The 17,795-nt window shown below is 42.9% G+C and overlaps 1 pseudogene; it reads right to left on the minus strand.

Moving 5' to 3' along the window:
- Positions 1-1,084: 1,084 nt before the first annotated feature.
- Positions 1,085-1,516, minus strand: LOC143389710 (DNA-binding protein inhibitor ID-4 pseudogene; annotated as a pseudogene).
- Between the last annotated feature and the right edge of the window lie 16,279 nt (positions 1,517-17,795).

Genomic DNA, 17,795 nt, shown 5'->3' on the forward strand with positions numbered 1-17,795 from the left:
TTTTCTTTCAAAGCCATTTTTTTCCTTTCTGAGCCCCATTTTTCATCATATGGTAAGAAACCCTGTAAATAATTGAGGTGATCCATCAAGAGACCCATTCTTGATAATGAAAACTCACATAACTCAGTAAAAGTCAATTAAAAACCATAGACTTAAGAACCTTTTGCTCAGTGAAGATTTATTGTCATAGAAGGCATCTAATACAATAGGTATTGGGGAGTCAAAATTCTTAAAAGTTCTAAAAATGTAGTTAAAGCTTGACAATAAAATTGAGTAGGATTTATACAATAGCAGAGTACATGAGTTCTTTGAAATGAAAAGGTATTTTTTTTTTCTTTCCAGCTTTACCATAAAATGTTTGAGATGTGAGGATTTTATAACAACCTTAGAAGAAATGTCCACTGTGTGGGGTATTTACTTTCTTTCCAGGGTTTCAAATGACTCTTACTCTTTGGTTGTGCCTATACAGTGAAAGTCTACAAATTAAGAAAAGTCAGGAGTTTTTCCTTTGTGGGAACCTTCCCGCTGCAGACTTGCTGGCGCCACCGACCAAACTCAAGATGTGCTGGATCAATAACCCAAACAAACCGCCAGGTCAGACAACACCCGCAGCCCTTGGCCAGTGTGGCGCCCAGGAGGTAGCAGGGGCCTCTGGGAAGCCTGGAGCGCTGACCTGCCTGCGCCCCTCTTTACGGGTGTCAGGCTGCACGGGGGAGCCTGACAGGCGTTCGCCCCTGAGGGTGCCTTCTGTAGAAGTGCTGTCGCCCATCCGGCCTGGAACAGCAAGGGAACACCAAGGGAAAGGCAGCAGGCACAAACTCTCATGGTCCTGGGAGTCCTCGGACACCGAGGTAGCGCGCTGAGCCCCCACCCCAGTCTGCAGCCCAGGGAGACCCCTCCGCTGGAGTTGACAGCACAGGGGTCGCGCAGCCCTGAGTCCTGCCACGCGCATTCTCCCTGATCTGCGCTTATCGGGCCAGCCAGCAGCAGGCGGCCCCAGGTGCCTGGAGAAGGGGCTGGGGGCTGTCATTCTCGGTAGGCCCCCATCCGAAAAAAGAGGGAACGCCCGCTTCCCGCCACCCTGCTACCACCCTCCTGCACCCCAAGTGTCGTTGACCCCAGCCGTCACCGGGCCTCTCACCGGGTCGGTATTGAGTGCAGTGAGCGGGGTCCGCCGCGGCGCTGCTGGACAAGATCCGGCAGGGTGGTGTGGCTGTCTCAGCAGAGCCGGGTGCGTCTCCAGCGCCAGCTGCAGGTCCAGGATGTAGTCGATAACTTGCTGCAAGATCTCCACTTTCCTGACTTTCTTGTTGGGCGGAATGGTGGGCACCAGCCTCCACAGGCGACTGTAGCAGTCGTTCATATCACACTGCAGGCACAGCGCCGGCTCCTCGGCCGCCGCCTCAGCTGCCTCGCAACGCGCTGCCGCCGCCCTGTGGCCATGTTGGGCCAGACCGCTGCCGCAGCCCGATCGCGCCTTGTGGCCCGAAGGGCGCTCCGGGCTCACCGCCTTCATCGCGCGCGCCCTGCGCCCTGCGCTAAAGGACTTGCTGGGGCGAGCGAGGGAGATAGGCAAGCTCCACTTGGCCCCCGCCTGCGGCCGGCTCCCTTGCCTTCACGCCCGGCGCGTTCGGGGCTCCCGGCGATCCCGAGCCCAACAATTGATGGAAAGGTCGCTCAGGTTTTGCGAGGGGAATCTCTGCTCAGTGGGCGACACTCGGCCGGAACCAAAAGACGAGAAAAGTCGGAAGTACCGGTCGAAAAGTAGCTCACCTGTGCCCCCTGTTACTCCCTTCGGAGCTGCGACTAAGGCGGACCGCCATCACCGCCGCCGCACTCCCCTAGCTCAAGAGCTCCCCACTCCTAGCACCAACTCACTACCGAGCGTCCTCCACTGGGCTCTCCTCCAGTCCTCAGCGCAGCTGTATTTATAGAGCCGCGTGCCCCGGGGGCGGGGCCAGCGCGCCGGCCAGGTCGCTGCACGAGCTTAGCTGAGCTGGGCCCCGCGCGCAGGCGGGTGCGCGGAGAGAGGTGGCGAGGGTGGGCAAGGCGGTGCTGGGAGGCGGGGAGCCAGGCAACCCGAGCCGCGGGAGGGGTGCGGAGTCGGGAGTGGCCAGCCAATCAGGAGGGCAGTGCCACCTCAGGGAATGACGCTCGGGCCAATGGGAAGGGCACTCCATTCTGTCAACGCTGTGGGTCGGCGCTGTGAGAAAAGAAAGCAGGGTGGGAGTCGGGCCAGGCTGGTGTGTGCCCAAGGGAGGGGAAACGCGAGAGAAGTTCCTGCGAAGAACTGCGGGAAGGTGTGGCTGGAATTCACTCTCCTCTCGCCTAGGCTGCTGAGGGAGCTCTGGGCCCTTCTTGAGGATTCCCTGCCACTCCCAACAGCGCGGCCCAGGGTCCCTTGGCGACCCATCACTCCATCCCTGGGCTTCCAGTGCCTTAAGAAAGACGCGCTGTTCAAGAAGGCACGTTCATTCTGTTCCGTATTTTCCCCTCCGTTTCATTATTCGCCTTTTCACAGTTGCTGAAACCCTAATGATGGAATGGAATGTGGAGCCTTCCGTTTTCTTTCTTTCTTTCTTTTATTTAACGCTAAAGTTAGCAAAAGAAAATAGACAGCCAAATTGAATGCAGGTTTTTTGGTGAAGGAAAATATAAATAAAACAAAACCACCGTCAGGGTTTTTTGTTTGTTTGTTTGTTTGTTTTGTTTTTTTCTCATCTAGATGCATAAGTGGGCTAAGGAAATGCAACTGCCTTCTACATAAATTAGAGTGTGTAAAGATAAAAAATGCATGGACAAGGAGTATTTCAAATTCTGCTATGACGTATAATATTAATCCGTTTTATGTAAAATTCATACTTGTAACTTAATTTAGGCCATTAATGCACCACTTCACACATCAGCGTATCCTGCTTTAAATAAGGTGGTGAGAATGTCCACAGTCTCCTTTGGCAACAAAGCATAAAATTCACACTTCTAGTCCAGAGATCCTGCTTGGGCCCCACCCTGCAAAAACGCCTGTTCATTAAGGACGTTTTGTGTTAGATTTCTAACGGAAAAGCTGTCCTTCAAGGGTTCAAAATTAAACTGCACAATGAACTCTGGTGGGGCATTGTGTGTACCCTTCAAGAAATAATTAAGCCCTTCAGATGACAAATGAGCATAAATACTCTTAGTGGGGAAATGAATTTTGAGTGGCTTCACCCTGTGAACCCTCCCACCTTTAGACATGCTTGTAGATGAATTATCCAAAGAATTTTCTTCCTTCATGTACATGGCATGGATTGCTGTCTTATTTTCATTGAAAATTAAGAGAAAGAGATGTGGACCTCATTTCTTAGGGTCTACCCCTGTGTGGACTTGGTTTTCTTCCTGTCTGCCTCCCTTCCCAGAACTGAAATACTTGCAGAAGACAAGTATTTTGTTTCACCATGTGGCTACTTTATGACAATTGTACTATTTCCCCAGAGCATATTTCTTTTTCCTGATGAAGGAAGAGCAACTATTTAATACTGGCTTCACAGGTAGATGCAATAACCTCCTGTCCCCTAAACCTCATTCGTTGCTGCCTCTAATATTTGTTTAGAAGCAAATGACACTCTCATTTACATATGTGCCTGTGTAGGATAGTCTCCATTTATCAAGAAAATCAGAATTATACAAGCCTAAAGAAGGATTTTCTTCTCAAACCAAGGCTAAACTTACACATTTGTAAAGTAATATAAATATACACAGAGAGAATACTGTGATTTTAGACAGATAGCTGGGGGAGGGAGCCCCAGTGGGTGGAAGCTATTTTCTTGGAATCTATCATATCAGCATAGATTATAATGATAAATGGATATATGTACAGATGTTTTGTTCCATGATTTTTCTTGTATATAGAATTTAAAATTTGCTTTCAAATGAAAAACCCAAGATTTTTCAAAACTGAAGTATGTGAATGTGTCCAGGGCACACCCATGTTTAAAAATTTTATATATCCTAACTTGATTAAAATTCAAGTTTTAAGTATGTGACACAAAGGAACAAGCATATTTATCATTTTGGATTTTGCTAGATCTCAAAGAGAGCCACACCTTGGATGTGGCAAATGCCAAATACCACAGTTTCAAGTTTTGTTGGAGGTGGTTTTTGTGTCTGGCTTAAAGTTAGAAAGGGTGATTTTCTTTGGAAGAAGGGAGTACAAAGGATGTATCTTAGCCACTTGATCAAGAACATCCAGAAAAACTGTGATCTCCAAATCCTGCTAGCAGAGTAGGCAGGAGTAGTTAACAGTATTCCTGGTTTTGAAGGTGGGAAAACATGAAGACTTTGAAAAAAACAGAAAACTTTATATAATAAGAATAAGAATATGATCCTGTCCTTTTTGTCCCATGAAACTAGAGAATAGTAGAGGCTACGTGCTGAATGTTTTCGTTTTCTTAGACATAGGCACTGACATAATGTCAAAAACCTGAAATCATAAAACTCCTGGCACTGAGAGTTCAAAACAGAGTTCATTCAGCAGTTACCAGGTTTTGAATAAACTGTGCACGCCACATTATTTCTACTGCTCAGAGAAAGACATTTAGTTTACCTGTGGCTCTTGCTTTAATATCAAAGTCTTTTACTTGCGCTTGTGAAAATGTGGTGGGCTGGCCCAGAGCTCATTATAATGGACATTCTAGGTCCCCTCACATTCACCTCAGTGGGCCTGGGGTAAAACATGCATAGAAGGAGCACTAGAAAACCTTGTGACCAGGGTCGTATACACACCCCTCCCAGGACAAACAGATCTGCAGTGTTACCTGGGGAGCATTCTAAATGCCAATCAGACCCCTGCAGATCTTCGACACCCAGGCTCTGAGATTTCACAGTCACCCTGTTTACCCTAAACAGGGATACCCAAGCATATGGGGCTATTCAGCCTGATGTCTCTAGCAATGGATACTTTCTTCTTCAAGGACTGGTGGGGAATAGTGGGTTGGCTCAGACCTACAGAAAAACATGTGTTTCCATACCTTGGTCACTCTCCAGGTGTAAATGGTTACTAAAGGAGGTACACACATTCTTTGGGGGCATAAGAAACCACTCTGTACTCTACAGCAGGAATGTCCCTTGCTCCAAAAGAGTAAGTTGGACAATGTGGGAACTGGAACTCAAGGCTGCTGTACTAAGCACTAGTGCTGATACAAACTTACTCCTGTTGCCCTTAGGTTGCTGATGCCAGGCTGGAAACACTGATAACCTCTTGGTTTGCTCAGTCTTGCAAAAAAGGCTTACAGAAAAAGGATGTTGTAAATTCAGTGTGGCCTACTAGACATGGCCCCGCAAAATACCTATCCCAGGAGGTTTCAAAGATAGTCTGGTTTAATAGGATGTAGCTATGTTTTAAAAAGTCCTCCTCAAGCTGGAAAAAAAGGAAGGAAAAATGGCATTTGTTTTACCTTGGAGATATGAAGAGTTTAGATTCTGAATTTGATAGATAGTCTGTGCTCCAATTTTGGCTTCCTTGCTAGCTACGTTTATATCATTAAACTAGCTTCCTAAACACCTGTACCTTTCATATATTCAATTACAATAAAAATTATATGTACTTCATAAGGTGCTTATTCAATAAACACACACACACACACTTAATTGGCCTCTGTGCAAGAAAGTGTGTTAAGTGAATGTCACATAGTAAGTGGGCAATGTTAAAATTTTTGTTGCTTTTGGTAAATATTATCTCACAGTCTGTGGCTTGTCTTTATATTCACTTCATCTCTTTCAAGAGCAGAAGTTTTAAATTTTGGTGAAGTCCACTTTGTCAGTGTGTCCTTTATAGATCAGGCATTTGGTATTATATCTAACGGATTTTTTATAATTCAGGGTGACATAGATTTCTCCTATGTTTGGGTATCTGATCCTTGTTTTCTGTATTATTTTTAGGTCTATGATTTATTCTGGAGTTTTTTTTGTATGTGGTGCAAGATATGGGTGGATATTTATACTTTTGCATATTTTAATTCAGTTGTTCATGAAACTTTTGTTGAAAAACTTCTTTTTGCGTTAAATTGCCTTTGCAGTTTTGTCAAAAGTCATTGTATATAGGTGTCCTTCTATCTGTCCTCTAATTTCTGCTCTATTCTTCTACTTACTAGGTTTTATGCATAGCCGTATTGTGTTTATTACTATAGCTTCATAAGTCTTGAAAGCAGATAATGTTCCCCATTGAGCTTCCTGCTGTGTTCCTCTTTTTGACTATTCTGGGTATATTGCATTTTCATATGAATTTTTGAGTCAGCTTGTGAATTCCTTCCAAGAAGGACTTACATTCAAAATATATAAAGCACAGAGAGCTCACTAGGAGAGTGCCTGTGTAGCATGCATGAGCCTCTGGGTTTGATTCCTAGCAAAGAAAAAAAAGTGTTCACAAAACATTTAAAGTATCTCTACCCATAATATATGAATAACTCTTAAATTCAACAATAAAAAAATGAACAACCCCAGTTTTAAAAGTGGGCAAAAGAGTTGACCAGACAACCTAATAAAGAAGAAATAAAAATGGTAAATAAATACATGACAAGCTGCTTGATATCATTGGTCATACGAAGCATGCATTTCATAACTACAATGAAGCACCACCACATACCTGTGAAAACTGCTAAAATTAAAGACTGAACATGCTAAGTATTGGTGATTCTGGAGAGCACCTCTCATGCACTGTTGGTAGATAGAAATATAAAATGAGGAAGACTACCTTGGAAAAGAATTTGGCAGTTTCTTAAAAAGTTAAACATTGCTAGAGGTGGTGTGTGTAAGCCCACCTACTAGGGAGGTCAAGGGAGTAGGATCACAAGTTTGAGGCCAGCCTCAGCAATTTAGCAAGACCCTGTCTCAAAACACATAGGGCTGGGGATGCAACTCAGTTGGTAAAGCATCCTTGGGCTCAGTTCAATCCTCGGTTAACCCCCCCCACACACACACACATACACACACACACACACACACACACACACACACACACACAAACGGTAAACATACCTATCATATGGTCCATCCATTCCACTGATAGGCAACTGTCCTAGTCCAAGAGAAATCAAATGATCTATCTGAGGGCCATGAGGGGGCACAGAGAGGCAAAGACATGGTGGGTGTGTTCATTATTTTATTTGCTCTGCAACGTGTCACTCTGAGCCAGCTATCACAGCATTAACCAAATGGTGGCAAGCTGCCTCCAACGAAGGTATGAAGCGTGGACAGCTGTAGTGGACCAGCCACTGTGGCTGTCCGTGACCATGTTCTTTCACTGGCTATAAATGAACTATGCTGAAGACCACACCCTTTTTTCATGTTGTTCTGGTGTGACATGGATTCAAGACTCTGAGAAGAACCAACCTAATTATTGGAAATGTTCTTGCTGTGCAAAGAGTGTTCTGCACTCCTGCCTCTGTGCTTCCTCCAGCTGTAGCCCCTGCTGCCTCAGTCACCCTAAGTCCCAGCTGCTTTGGCGAGAACCCCCCAGTGGGTGGAGAGGGAAGAAACCTCATCGAGCCATATTTAGGGTGGTCTAGTTTTTCTCCTCTGACTCTTTCCTTAGAAAAAAAGATGAGCATTCTAACAGGACTAAATAGTTTCTATTGCTCTGTCTAGAGTAGGAAACAAAAATTCCTAATGGGTACCATATTTTCCCCCCAAAGCTCTGTTACTTAATCTGTTACTCAGATTTCTTTGTGACAGGAGGGAGAATCCTAGGAATAGACTGAGGATTAACTGGTTTTGAAAGTCCTAAATAAGCAATGGAGAGGAATAATTTGTGCATGCTGGTCCTGCTTAGTGTCCTCTGATGTCTATGCTGGTATTGAAGGGGGCTCTTAATAGGTAAAATGGTCATGAAGATGGCAAGGAGTTCAAAGGCTTGCTGTAGTTCCCTGGTATCCTTAAGTAGAGAAATTCAGGGCAAGGATATTATTACTACTACTTAAAAATTCAACCCAGAAGATGTAGATATGCTAATGTTGCTGCAATTTTGTTTCATCCAGTTATTGTCATGAGGAGAGTCATCACCAAGCACTATTCCCTTCACAGAGCAAACTGTTGCTAGATTCACACTAGCGAAGGGGTTTTAATTCTATTTCTCTTTCCCATAAGAGAATATGAAATAATTCCAAGATACTGAAAAAATGGTACTTAATGTGTTTTGACTATGTAGAGGAAAACACTTAAACAACGAACAAACTGCAAATCACAATTTGAAACTGAATACTGATCATGCCGTGAGTCCATCTTGGTAAATCTGCCTTTATGTAAGAAAAAGCTCTCCCATTTGCTTGATATCTAGGTCATGGTTCCTAAGAACTGATACAATGTTTAAGACACTTGCAACTTTTTTTTTCCCTGAAGAGGAATTTTTCAGACATTTTTGTAGACCCCCACGCAGTTGCCATGGGCTGTGGGATAGGAGGTGGATTCAGGCAGCTTGGTCCTCGCAGCAGCAAAGGCCTGTGTGGAAAGCAGGAGAATGGTATGAAAACTCACTTGTTTGTGAAATAATCAAAGTAGTGCAGTTTCTCTACTAGTAAAATGTGCAGTAAATCTTAAAGGAATTAAAGATGCAGAATTAAAGGAAAATGAGCACTTAACTGCGCTTTATGAATACTGGTAATTCTATGTTAGGACAGTCCAGTTTAAATGAAACCATCTTCAGGGAAGGAATTACAAAAATCTATTTTTTTCCTTGAAGAGAATTAAATCAAATACATAATCTTTGGGGATTAAAAGTCTTAATCAAATATCTTTTCTTAAAATATGACTCATTGACAAAATTATCCCAAAGTATGACCCAACATGCATTCTTGGTCTGCTATGGTTATATTTACCATTTTGAAAACATCTTGTTCATGAAGTTAAAGTTAATGCTTGATTCTCTGTTTATATCATGTTTTCAAAATAGGTAAAATAGGAATATGACAGTTACAGTGACAGCACTGCAAAAATGCAAAGTACGTTTTCATCACGGTGTGTAGGCACAGGATTGGAGCCACTGGACATAAAGAAACCAGCTAAAGATGTTTTTAACATAGTCATCCATCCATTCTTCTGTGTTTATCTGGAATCTACAACCTGTAGTATCAGCAGATTGCTAAGTGGACAGTGTTTGGCACCTTCCAATGCTGTCCATTAACAGTATCTCCAGATCTGCCAGCTCCCATCTCTGGTAACACAACGGGAAGAATGGAAATGCTTTCTTTATTCAGCTTCTAGAAAACCATCCTCATGTGCTAATGACACATATGCTTAAAACCTCTCTACTTGAATTCTACCAAAACTAACTCTCCCTCCCAACCTGTAAGATGCTGTTAACTGATTCTTCTCCAAAACTGTTCCAACAGCATTCAGTCAATTCGAGTCAAGCCAAAACAAACATGTATGTTACATGTATTATAGGACAAGACTGTGTTTAAAAAACAGGAAGTCCCTTACTCTTTACAGAGCTTGCTGTTTAGACAATGTTTGAATGACTTGAAAATCAGTTAATGCAATTCAGTATATACAGGCAAGGATAGAGCAGGCAGGGGCAGAGGACAAAGCCTGCAGTAAAGGCAGCTTCATATAGAATGGGAGAGTTGCTAGGGTGGCCAGAGGGATGGCTTCATCAAGGGAGATGTCCAAGGTGGTCTGAAGAGCATCTGCAGAAGCATGGAGGAGAGCCCCTGCAAGGATCTAGCTGGTTCTCTGCTTCAGCTGGTTCAACTCTGAAATTTCTTACATTTTATTAGTCCCTCCCTTCCTCATCTCATGCTACTCTTCCTATGTTAAGTGTTTCCCACTGCTCTTGTTCTTCAGTGCAATCAAAAACATGTTGGGACTTAGTAATACATAGCCTCTTCCTCTAGGAAACCATCCATCATTCATTCCCTGATGATAATCACTTAAAAATAACACTGGTTTTTCATTTTGCGATCAAAGCATATACATATTGAAAAAAATCAGAAAACACAAACATAAAATGGAAATAAAGGTCATCCACGAACCCACATCCGGATAAAAACCTCTGTGACTATTTTATTTACACACGTCCAGATTTTCCCCACCCATGTGGATATTTTTCCTTGAACAAAAATTACAGTGTACAATACTTATCCTTGGAAATCTAATTTTTTGCTTCATGTAATGTGGATCTATTTCCTAAACAAAACTTACCTGTGGCACAACTTCTGTGGTTGCATAGGATTCTTGCTTGGATCTGCCTTAACCTATTTAACAAACACTTTATTACAAATATTTTTATTATTCCCATTTTTTTCATGTTCTCTTATCATGTCTGATGGGCTTATTTCATCTTAATATTACACATTACCCAACAGGTTGCATTTATTGACATGTTACGGTGCAATTATTTTCAAGTTGTGTCTGTGCTATGGTTTGGGTGTGTCCCCTGAAATTTAAGTATTAGAACCAAATGTCTAGTCATATGTTAATGATGGGGATGAGACCTTTGGGAGGTGACTGCATCAATAGGGATTTATCCTGATGAATGGACTCATCCATTCATGGGTTAATGGATTAATGGGATATTGAGGAAGTGAGTTAGGTATCTTAAGGGTGATTTGTTAGTAAATCTAGATTGGCCATCTTTCATGAGCCCCCTCACCATCATTTCCAGAACTGCCTTGGAATTCTACAGAGTTCCCAGCTGAGGAATGCCCTCCCCAGATGCAAGTCCTTGACCTTGGACTTCCTAGCTTCTAGAACTATAAGAAATTAATTTCTTTCATGTACAAATTAACCAATCTCAGGCACTTTATTATAGCAACAGAAAACAGGAAGACAGGATTGTGTATTTGTAGGTCTTCCATGAAGTCAAAGCATCTTAGAGGCATGGGCAGTTTTTCCTTAATAGGAATTATTCATATAGCAAGTGTTCACTGCTCCTCAGATGGGTTGGCACAGTCTGCTAGGATGACATCTGAATGAACATTTGTCTGGGGGTGACCAGCAGATTTTGCCCACCGTTCAAACAGTGGCTGGCCTGTTGGAATGGAGAGCAAAAGGAACAGGATCAGATAGTAGTGGGTCCACTGGTTCAGCTGATGGCCCAAGAAGGTTCCAGTTCACTTCCCAGGAAGCTTTGGGAAGAGTGCTAGAACTTTAGATTATTGATTTGCTAGATATTTTCTCAAGTGAGGAAAGGACAGACCACACAGGGGAAAGCAGAGCACCTGATGCCGGAGATCAAGCATGGGAGCCATGAGTGGGTATCTCAGTGCAGCTGCAGGTCTTGCTGCTTCTCGCTCCACTCTGGATTCACGCTACACTAAACTTCCTGTTCCTTCCTTTCAACTCTTTATTTCTTGCTCAATCATCTTCTGCAACCAAGACATTAACACAGTTCCAGACAAGGTGGCAATGAAGTTTATGTCCCTTCTGCACACCACCCAGCCATCCGACCCACCCTATTGGCCGAAGGTGTTTTATTCACCTGGATCATGCCAGTTTTCTTCTGAAGTTATAGTTACCCCCACTATTTTAATCTTAAAGGGGGGAAAAACACTCTCTGTCTGTTGGTCAAAACCTAAACAAGGAATAAATAGTAAAATGCAATTTTTGTCCAGTTTACTTTTGGAAATCCCCAGATGCTCATTCATTTTATTGAACAGCCAAACAGAGATGTGTAACTTAAGATAATGCTTCCAGTGAGGATGGAAGGGGAATGAGAGAGGACACTTCCACTTCCTGTCTACTCCATTCCTGAAGCATCACTCCAGCCACGATCTCATTGTGGCTAGCCATGGTTCTATTCCTGGCTTATTTTCCCACAACCAATAACACCCTTATTGTACCCAGAGACACCAGTAGCAGCTGGCAGCACCCCTTCCTGAGAGTGGGTCTTGGCTCTGTGGGGACCCTCCTCTAAATTCTACTGAGCTCACTCTTGGACAGGAACACATGGATCTAGATAAATAGCTGGTTGTGGTGGGCAGCTTCAAAGATGGCCCCTGTTAGCACAAAACAACTGAGCCCTGTGCAAACTTTACAGATCAGCACAGTCTTTATTCAGTGGTGGAGTTATGCATCTAATGGACTCAATTTCCTGATGGAAAATGAGCCACTGGCCAAAGGGGGATTCTGTGTTTGTATATCCTACACTGAGAGGTGACTTAATTGTTGACTGAGCAGGTCAGTTTGGGCACTCAGGAAACAGATTTGTAAGAATTTTAAATTTGTTTTTGGGGGGCAATGTTTTTACTTGGGGAAGAATGGAGGGTCTGGGGGTTAGTGTTCAGTGCTTCTCATTCCCTTCAGGGTCCCAACTATACTGTCACTGTGAAAGATATATTTGGAAAAGGATCAATGCTTTGGCTTCCTCACAGAGATTACCATTCTGGAATGGATGAATATGTCCTCCCCAAGGATTGTGGTGTCACTAGATGATGTTTGTTTCATTCCCAGGGATTGTCCTGGCACTGGAAAAGGATGGACTGGGAAAGGATCGATATTATCAATGTGTTCTTTCTCAGCCCCTCTTCCCAGGCCACACTATATGGGGCTTGCCATTTCCCATATCTGACCACTCCAGCCTTCTCTCTGTGTTATTTGCACTCCTGTGTAGCCCCATCCCTTGAATGCAAGCTGACAGACAAATTGATAGTGGCACAAATGGTGGGGAGCTGCCTCTGAGACCAGGTCACAGAAGCCCTGGCCTCCACCTTTCCCTCTCCTGCCTCTTGCTTGTTCTCTCTAAAAATCTGGCTGACACATGGCTAGCTGTTCCCTGGAGAGGCCCAGAGGCTGGGAGAGCAGAGGGGAGCCTCTGGCCCACACATGAACGGAGGCTCTGGGTCAACACCTTGTGAGGAGCTGAATCCTGCCAAAGGGAATGGGCTTGGAGGCAGAGCCATGCCCTGTTGAAACCTTGAGTGGAACCTTATAGGGATGCTGAGGAAAAGGCCCAGCTAAGTCCACCAGGATGAGTGACCCACAGAAACCATGAGCTAATTAATGTGTGCTTGTGTTTTCAGGTTGTGAAGGTTTGGGATAATTTCTTACATTGCCAGAGATGATTACTACTGCAATTCACTTCTGACAACAGAACATCTTTTTCATGGTGGCAGATCTTCAGAGATTCTGGCTGCAGTGGTTACAGTGGTATTCTTCCTTTCTCAAGGGGCTCAGAACCCATCATGACTCCCAACATGCTATTTAAACCCTGGCTCTTGGCTGTTAGGGCCCGTGTCCAAGGTCTGCCACTCAGGGTGTCATCTTGCAAGCTCATCCTTAGTTTCTGGCAGCACCTTAAAATTTCATTTACTTTTTAACTTAACTATGTCTTTAAAACACATTGAAATGTTTGTCCAGGATTCCACTGTGTTTTAGGAAGAAGTGGCTTGTCCCTTCAGCTCAGTTTTCCCCATGGCCAGCAGTTCAAAGTCAAACACAAGGCCCTGGACATTGCTGCAAAGGATAATTAAAAATTAGGAAGTCTCTGTATTTTAATTCTCAATATTGAAACAGATTGATCTTTACCAGTTGTTAAAAGGCAAACTCTAGTTGGTAGTACAAATGATCTCCCAGGATGAATATCATTAGGGTAATCTGGCAGCTTAATCGCTTTCTCCTGGATGACTTATGACTTGGAACAGATAGGAAAGGAGGGTATCAAAACAAATGCTTGAAGTGCAAAGATAAAAATGATAATAATTAGTAACAGCTAGAAGCAAAGTTAATTCTCAGTGGGCCTGTAATGCCAGCTATTTAATGCAAATTAACAAATGACATTTGAATGTGAAGGACTTGAAAGCTTATATTCTAATTTTCCAAGTAAGATCAATAACTCAACAAACAATAATGTGCTCCAGAAAGGAATTGAGAACTAGAGCAATAACTTTATTTTAGAGATAAGTGAAATGCTACATGAAGTTTATATTTGTGGATCCAAAATTAGACTAAATTAGAGTTGGGTGCCACATGCATTGGAAGGACAGCCTCATAAAAATGACAAGTGTGAGCAATAGCTGATCACACCATGATAAAACCCATCTGATAACATCAGATAATGAGGCCATCGCTTACCTATCTGGAGGATTACAAAGGGGACTTCTGAGTTTAAATGGTGTTGTTTTGAAGTCTTGCATCTTGTGTTTTCAATAAGAGCTTTGTAAATGAGTAATGGAAAAGCCTGCTGCTTTCTGGTGCTGGTCTGTTCAGGATGAATCATTTTGACCTGAAAGATAAAAACATACTCTTGTGTTTAAACTGTAAGCTCACTGTGACCAGGATCAACATTATTATTATTATTTTGGTCTGGTTTATAGAAAGCACTAAATAAGCTGGTAACTTCATTTGTGTGGTCCCTCGCAATTGATAAACATATTCACACTTCATCTTGCTTCATCCTTAAAACCAACCTGGGGGGCAGGTGTTCTTAGCTCATTTGGTAGACAAGGGGGCTGAGACTACGGGTGTGAGGGGCCATGACTCTGGCAAACCCGAGATCTGGGCTTCCTCCCTGGGCTCAGCTGTGCTCTGCCACATTCAGAATGGTTTGTATGGCCCCTGCTCTGTCCCCCCAGGGATGCCTGCCTATGCCATCTTTGGCATGGCTGGTGAAGCTGAATGGGTGGCCTCCTGTACTGTCCTTCAGCATTTCCCGTGTGCTGGGTCCTCTACCTGTCCTGATATTTTCTCACAGTCTTTCAATTTGAATTTGGTGTTTATCAGACAGAATCCCAACCCAATCTTCAACAATGAACTGTAGACACCTGATTTCTTCTCAAGTTCTCCCTCTCCCTTACCCTGCCCCTTTACCTGAGTATTATTATTATTTTAACTTCAATTAAAATAAGAACACATTTGTATTGAAGTGTATGTGCACACAGAAAAACTCCATGCGTTCATTTTTCAACAACAAAACAGGCTCCTGTGGTTTTGGCTCTGAGAAAAAAACTAAGTTGCCAGCTCCAGAAAACCTTCTGGTCCCTTTCCTGTCACCACCCCCTTAAAAACTGACCATTGGTGTGCCTTCTATTTGCATGCATGTGCATTGCTTGCTTTTGTAGTCTTAGAAATGAAATCTTCACATCTGGCTCCTTGGGTGTGAGGTCCAGCTCAGGTATGTTCACGCTCCACAGAGCACTGTCCCATGATGATGCTATCATTCTAGTACAATCTATCATTTTACATAACACAAAATAATGTATGAAATAGAACAGAAACCATCAAAGGACAAAAGCACAATGCTGTTTAAAGATCTCCCGTGGCTTTATTTTCTGTTCTGGAACTGGGCATCATGAGAGTTCCCAGAGCTAGGAAGAGGAGGCTCCTTACATAGACAGGAAAGGGCTTCAATAAAAGGCAGATTGATCACTGCAAAGTTATTTTCCTTGTAAGGTGGGGACAGGAAGACGGACAATAGAAAAATAACTGATTGGTTAAATCAGGTTACCTCAGGCCACTATTTTTGTGTGTGTGTGTGTGTGGGTGTGGGTGTGGGTGTGTGTATAAGAATTAAAGCTGAAGGAATTTCATTATTATGCCAGTCGAAACTGTCCTAATTGGAAAATTTGGCTTTTATCTTTCTACCTCTGATTTCTTGGGAGTTCAGATTAACAGCTTAGTTTCAGCCAGGTGAAACGTTAGCGCAAGTGACTCCATTTTGATTTTTTAATCTGGTCTGTTGGTACCTAGTGCAGGAACTTATTTGAAAACCAAGAAAGAAGGGCTCTAATTTCCATTTAGCAACACTTATTCTGTAATACCTATAATTATCCATTTTATAGGAAATAGGCGTTTGGATGGTTTCCAGTTATGGGTTATTATTGATAATGCTAATTAGAACACTTAACACAAGGTTTTTGATGGATATACTCATAAATGGTTTTTTTGTTGTTGTTGTTTTTTGTTTGTTTTGGTAAAAGTGACTTAGTTTTTAGATCCTTTCTTCCCCTGACAGAAACAAAAATTAATAAAGAGTATAATTTTCCATTTATATGTTTGTGTTAGTAATCTAAGTCACATTTTTTTCTGAAAAATCAGTATCTCTGATAGCACATCTCATGTTTAAATTTCATTACTTTAAAATTTATATGGTTCAGATAAGAGCTCAATGAAGTCTTTTTTTAGTTTGCAAACATTTTCTTGAAAAGTAATGTTAGTTATCATTTCAATGTGAGGGAGGGGTATATTTCTCATTCAAGACCTACTCATCAAACACTGGAGAAACAATATTTACATATATAGTACAAGGTAAGTATTAATGGATCTTATCCAGAAATAAAAACAGACTATCTAAAGAAATATCCTTTAAAATAAAAAGCTTTGTTAGTAGGTCTGAGTTGGCTATACTTAAATATCATGGGCAATTCCTTTTGTAAGCTAGGCTACATTCTGTCATTCCAAATCTCTTCCCTTCAGATGTGGCCGTGGAACTGGGCAACACCCTAGTGGTGTTACTCTGGCTTGCATATAAGCACAGAAGACTTATCAATATGTAGAACTTTTCTCCCAATTAGTCAGGAAGGACATGGGGAATAAGACAATCCCAATCATGTTCAAATATCCACTGAACAATCTGCATGAAAGTCCTGGTGCACTGTGCTCTGGCTGGGGACAGTTATTCATGACATCTGGGTGCTGGAGCCTCTCCCACCTCCTTCTTGTCTAAAGGTTTCTCTGAAGAGCTGCACACACATGGAATTGGGTCATTCCCACCCCCCCTTTCCACTGAGCACACCCTTCCCCCTTGTTTACTGTCCAGCAAAACCCTTAACAGTTATTTTTCACTAATTCATCCTCTTGTTTCAAAGGAATTCTCTTGCCACCTCCTGAAATAACACTTTTATCCATTTGCTGCACAATAAATTGGGAAGTGTGTCCAGTGCCTTGGAGTAGAAAGGGGAGGGGGTACCAGGAGAATCTTTCTAGAGGAAGTGACCTTGAGGCTGAGAGCTGGAGCTGGCATGGGTGATGGTAGGGTGTGGGCTAGCAGGTGTGTTGGGGACAGAAGAGCTGTGGTTAGGAGAGAGCAGGACATTTCTGTGAACCTATGGTTTTCTCCTTTGACCATGCAATGCCCTGATAGAGCAGTTATCTCTCGTGACAGTAATGCTGTATAACAAACAACACACAATCACAGTGGTATGTGACACTGCATCTGAGGTGCTTAGAGAGTTGGTTCCATGACACATAGATTCAGTGAAACGAATTGTGATCTTATAATCCCACATGCAGCAACAGGGAGTGCAAGCCTCAGAGGTTGTGTGGCAAAGGAGGAAGTGAGCTACAGACCCCATGCTCTGAGGGAAGTCCTGGTTTCCAGCATCCCAGGAGCTTGGCCCTGGGCAGGGTGGTTATACACTTCTCCACATAAAAAATGGGAACACTTAACAATCCACACCTCACAGAATGGTTCTGAAGGTGATATTAAGAGAATATATGAAAATCTGGGCACCATGCCTAGTGCATAGCTAGCACTTAGAAAGAGTGAGATTAATGAATTAAAATCAAAACTTCTAATTGTTCTTCTTAATTTTTTTGCACCTTTTCAGAAAGTTAGTCATCTAGAAGAAGACTGCTGTCTCAGTCTGTTCAGGCTACTGTGTCAGAATAACATACATTGGGTGCCTTAAATGACAGACATTTATCTCCCACTGTTATGGAGGCTTGGAAGTTGAGGATTGGGGTGCCAGCCTGCCTGGGTTTGGAGAGGATCTCTGATTATGTGCTCACATGTACTTTTTTGGTACACAGAGAAGAAGAAGAGGAGGAGGAGGAGGAGGAAGAGGAGGGAGGAGGGAGGGGGAGGAGGAAAAGGAGGGAGAGGAAGAAGA

This window comes from Callospermophilus lateralis, unplaced genomic scaffold (assembly GCF_048772815.1).
Source record: "Callospermophilus lateralis isolate mCalLat2 unplaced genomic scaffold, mCalLat2.hap1 Scaffold_63, whole genome shotgun sequence".
In the NCBI taxonomy this organism is placed as follows: Eukaryota; Metazoa; Chordata; class Mammalia; order Rodentia; family Sciuridae; genus Callospermophilus; species Callospermophilus lateralis.